This window comes from Galeopterus variegatus, unplaced genomic scaffold (genome assembly GCF_000696425.1).
Source record: "Galeopterus variegatus unplaced genomic scaffold, G_variegatus-3.0.2 Scaffold305, whole genome shotgun sequence".
Lineage (NCBI taxonomy): Eukaryota > Metazoa > Chordata > Mammalia > Dermoptera > Cynocephalidae > Galeopterus > Galeopterus variegatus.
The window spans coordinates 643,539-649,523 of NW_007726416.1; positions in this window are offsets into that span (position 1 = coordinate 643,539).

The following is a 5,985-nucleotide window of genomic DNA, read 5'->3' on the forward strand; positions in this document are numbered from 1 at the left end:
AATGGGGAAAGGGGATTCTTTTCAATAAATGGTGCTGGGAAAACTGGGCATCCACACAGAGAAGGATAAATTTGGATCCTTGTCTTACCTCTTATAAAAAATTCAACTCAAAATTAATTAAAGACTTAAATGTAAGACATGAAACTGTAAAACCACTATAAGAAAACATAAGGGGAAATTTCCATGATGTTGGTCTGGGCAAAGATTTTTGGATATGATTTCAAAAGTGCAGGCAACAAAAGCAAAAATAGACAAATTGAATCACATCAAACTGAAAAGCTTCTGCACAGCAAAGGAAATAACAGAGTAAAGAGACAACTTATTAAGTGGTAGAAAATATTTGCTAAGCACATCTGATAGAAGGTTAAGATCCAAAACATATAAGGAACTAAACTCAATAGCAAAACAAACAAACAAGCATAAAAACACCAAGTAACCTATTTAAAAAAAATAGGGAAAGGACCTGAAAAGGTATTTCTCAAGAGAAGATATACAATGACCAACAGTATATTGAACAAGATGTATATTGAAAAGATGTTCAATACCAGTAATCATCAGGAATACAAATTAGAGCCAGAATGATATATCACCATATATCACCTTACACCTGTTAGGATGGCTATTATATAAGAGACAAGAGATAACAAGTATTGGAGAAGATGTTGGAAAAAAGGGGATCCTTGCATGCTATTAATGGGAGCGTAAATTAGTGCAGCCATTATGGTAAACATAATGTGTGGAGATTCCTCTCAAAACCAAAAATGAAACCATCATAAGATCCAGCAATTCCACTATTGGATATTCAACCAAAGGAAAGGAAATCAGTGTAATGAAGAGATAACTGCACCCTCCATATTTATTGCAGCACTGTTCACAATAGCCAAGCTATGGAATCAACATAAGTGTTCATCGACAGATGAATGGATAAAAACAAGAGGTATATATACCTGATGGAATACTACTCAGCTATAAAAAAAGAATAAAATCCTGTAATTTGTGGCAACATGGATGACCATGGAAGACATTATGTTAAGTGAAATAAGTCAGGCACAAAAAGATAATACCACATCTTCTCACTCATATGTGGGAGTCAAAAAAGTTGAGCTCATAGAAGTTGAAAGTAGACTTGTGGTTACTTGAGGGTGGGAGGGGAATAGGAAGGGGGAATAGGAAGAGGTAGGTTAGTTGATACAAACTTGCAGCTATATAGAAAGAATAAGTTATATAGTGTTTATAGTAGTGCTAGGTGACTATAATTAGCAGTAATTTATTGTATATTTTCAAATGGTTAGAAGAGAGGAGTTCAAATGTTCTTAACACAAAGAAATGATAAATGATTGTGGTGATGGATATGCTAATACCTTAATTTGATTATTACACATTTTATACATTGTACCCCATAAATATATACAATTATTACATGTAATTTATTTGCACATTTAATTGATTGTACATTTAATTGTACATTTGTCAATTAAAACATTTAAACAAAGAAGGACATCCAGTCATTTGCAACGACCCAAATAAGCCTGGAGGACATTACGCTAAGTGAAATAAGCTAGACATAGAAAGAGAAACACTGTGTGATCTCACTATATATGGAATCTACCAAAACTGAACTCATAGAAACAGAGAGTACAATGGTGGTTACCAAGGGCTGAGGGGGGGTTGTTGCAGGGATTGGGGAGATGTTGATTGAAAGATACAAAATTTTAAATAGCCAAGATGCATAAATTATGGAGATCTATTGTTCAACATAGTGACTAAAGTTAATAACAATGTATTGTATACTTGAAAATTTCTAGGAGAGTAAATTTTAAATATTCTCCCTACAAAAGAAAGATAAGTATGTGTGTTGATGGATTTGTCAATTAGCTTGATTTAGCTATTCCACAATATATACCCATCAAAATATCATGCTGCATAACACAAACATATACAATTTTTATTTGCAAATTTGCAAAAATAAATTTAAAAGATCTATTTTATGAGATTAAAAAGTAAAGCAGCTATTATAAACATGTTCAAGGATATAAAAAAAAATCATATTTAAAAATTTAAGGAAGGAATGATGATAATATCTCACCACATAAAGGCTATCAATGAAGAGACTGTACAAAGAACTAAATGAAAATTTTGAAATTAAAAAATACAATAAATAAAATGAAGAAATTACTGGAGGATTTTACTGGTAGATTTAAGCTGACAGCAACAACAGTGACAACAGAAACAATCAGCAAATGAGACAGATTAACAAATTATGCATGCTGAAGAAAAGAGAAAAAAGAACGACAAAAAATGAGCAAAACCTCACAGAAATACAGGGCACTCTTAAGTGAACCACTATACAAGTACCAGAAGGGGAAGAAAGGGATGGAAAAAAATATTTTTAAAAAATGCTTATAAACTTCCCTAGAGGGGCTCAGCAATAGATTTGAGCAAGCAGAAGGCTCAGTGAGCTGGTACTCCCATTACATTTATGTTGGTGAGCTTAGTGATGTCCAGCATTTCTCTGAGGCTCTGTTCAATCCTTTTCTACATTGTGGGAACTTTTAAAAATTCTTATGTATTCTAATCTCCTGATCTAAAAGGTCATTTATCTTTACTGAGAAGACATATGTCGATTGGGGAGGTCAATTTTCTGCCAGTTAGCTGTCTCATAGTTGTTCACTTTTATGTTTGAAACACACAGAAATCAACATACACACACATTCACACTTGCACAACTCATTATGCACTTTTAGTATTCTATTTTTGCAGTTAGTTAATTCTAACTTTAATGTCTGCAACATTGTTATTTTAATGTACGTAACCATAATTTACTATGTATAGTCAGTTATGTGCTTCTAAATTTATTGTTGGCTAAAAAAATAAAAATTCTACCAGAACTTTCTGGTTTTACCATATTTTCCTTAGTTTTTTTTTTACTGTAAATTTGAGAATTGTTTTATTTTAATGCTTGTAACTTTTATTCTCTTTTAGATGGGATCATATATCTTTGCTTCAAGTAGTTTGAAATGTTCTAAGTCTAGGATACATTTATGAGAATGCTTGCTATTCTCTTTCTTGGTTATTATAATTTTATAACTGTCCTTTATTGAACATGTACTAAATGCCAGACACTTTATTAAGAACCTACCTCTACTATATCCATTTTCTCATTTGGTATGAATATCAATTCATGAGATATAATTGTCTTTCACATTTTACTGATGAGAAAATAGGCTTTGCTAATTTGTCAATACCCCACATCAAGTGCTGAAATTGAGATTTAAAACTCAGCCTGTGTGAATCCAAAGCTGTACTAGTTTTGCTACACATACTGTGTTTTCCCTTACATGGAAGCTATAAGATGTTATTAATCCTTTTCTCCAAAGTTAAGAGTTTCTGGTTTTGCTTATGTCTTTTGTGCTATTGAAATTTCATAGCTTCCTGTGATTCCAACAGCATGCCTTGGAGGTGTGAAAAGCCTCTATCTGATTTTCCTTATAAACTCAAGTGCTTATTAATATGAGGAATGTCAAAAGTATCTACTCCAGAGTTTCTTAATAATTTTAAAAAGTTTTTAAGTATAAAGACAATATGTATTATTACTAAGTTAAAAAAAATACAAGTGAAAAAGAGCAAAGAAACAATAATAAAATGATATTACATATCATTTATTGGGCTTTTACCCAATAAAAGATATTTGACTGACAGCCTTACATGTATAATCTAACATTTCAAAAATTAAATCCTGATAAATCGTATTGTTATTCTCACTATACAGATAAAAAAATAAAATTTGGAGGATTGTAGAAATTATTTAAGATACTCATGGTGAATAACTAGTGTCAGGGCTGTTTTCATGTCTAGCTACAAGTGACATCAAAGTTTATATTCTTAACCATTATGCAACACTGGAAAGAACCTATTATAAAAAGTAACCAAACCATAAATGTGACTCAGATATTAAATTAGTTCATGTAGTTTTTAAAATTATATAGTTGTATGTGTCAAGACAAATATGTACATTTAAAAAAATCTTTCCATCGTTCCATTTTTTATGGATCTGGGTGTGGTATTACATAAAAATAGAAGCATTTACTGAGGATGCATTATGTGCCAGGCAAGGCACAACATGGTAACTAGCAGCAACTCAGGGTTCTATCCCTCTGTAGTCATACCAAGTATGCACACATTATTGTCGAATTAGTAATAAGCCTGAAAAAGCTCGAAATTATGAAATTTTCAGCTAAGAGAAGGAAAAGTAAAGTTCTTTTCATGGAAAATCTCATGACTTCAAGCATTTTAAGATTAGGTGTTTTATGATTGAACTGAACACTTAGAGATCAATCTGAGGGTATCTTGAAATGAACAAAATTAGATTGAAATTGTCCATTCTATTTCAGAAGAATTTGACTATGGTAACATTATTACGCTATTTCTAAAGTCTTTCTAAATCTCTCCAACAATCCATTTTCTTTCTCAGGTTTACCACTTATTCTACAAATAGCATATATATATTGTGACTGCAGAGGAATTAGAACCCTCCAAAGAAATCTTATAACATTCTAATTAAGGCCTTGCGTGGTAACATCTTATGATTTGATAACCTTTTTATGGGCTTGGAGTTGCTGGTTCCATAGGGCCAGAGGGACAAGCAAGAGAAAACTTCAGGCTCTAAAAAAATCAGTATTATACTTCTCAAAGCATAAGACTCATTCAGGTTGAAAGAAGCAGAAGTGATTCTTGTTTTTATAAACATGTTTGCCTTAATAAAGTATGATGTCACATTTCAAATTTATAAAATTATTAATTAGCATGTGGTAAATGAATAGACTTCCAGAAAGACTTTCTTTTCTTCTGTTCTTTCTCCTACCTTCCTCCTTTCCTTCCTCCCTCCCTTTCTTCCTGCTTTTTTTCCCATTACTTTTTTCTCTATCTTCTCTAATCTCTTGATGTTTTATTCTTACCTTTCCCTTTTCTTCCATTTTTCTTAACTTCATTCTCTTCTTTAGCTTATTTATTTCAAAGAATTTCTTTGCAATTTGCTTATCTGGGAGAGGCTGTATGTAGCTATAAAAAGCAGTATTAAATAAATGAGTCTTATTTCTGCATTTGACTTTAGTTACTCAGAGTCTTTCACTGTTCCACCAAAGAATGATGTACTTGAATGACATATAAGCGAAGAAATTTATCTTCTTTTGTCAATACCTAGACTTCAATTGACCTGTAGAGACAGCGTACAGTTCCAATTATAGTCACTATGCACACTGCAAGACATAGACATACGCACTGAAGCATAATTATACTTAGAAAACACTTAATTTAATGTGTCTAGTCCGTAAAGTTGGTGATGCTCCTATTTCTTTCACTGGGATTATAAACTCTCCTTAGGAAATAACAGTTCAGAACTATAAACTTCATAAAGCAGGTGAAGCCATGGGGTCCAGATAGTTCACCAGCTGAGCCTTGGTTATAACACCCAAGAGAGAAGAGGCTTAGTAATTGTCCCTGTTGGCTCAGCCTGGCCCAAAATCTTCCTAACTTGTTATAGATAGAGATAGTATTAATTGTTGGCCCCTACATTATTGGAGAGATTGATATTTCACTCTAGAAATGTTCTTGTTTATGATTTGGAAATTTAGTTTTATGGGGATAGCCTCATAAAAGCAGTGGAACTGGGGCTGAAGAACAAAGTGGATATATCTCACGATCTAAGGACTTGTATTTCATGAATGACCTAATGGTGTCTACTAGGGCCCTGGAACCTTTCCTTAAGGGCCTTTCCTTATATCCTGGAAAATATAAATCTCCTGCTGTGTGCGACATTACCTTAAGCCCCGAGCCTGTTTTCCATGACTGGTGTATGGAAATGCAACAGTGTGAAATGTGAAATTATTTAAAGACCATGTGAAGTGATAGGAGACAAGGAGAGAATACACTAAAAGGTTCACAAGAAAAATGGCACTGATCTGCTAATTAGAAATGCTTGTTTGCAAA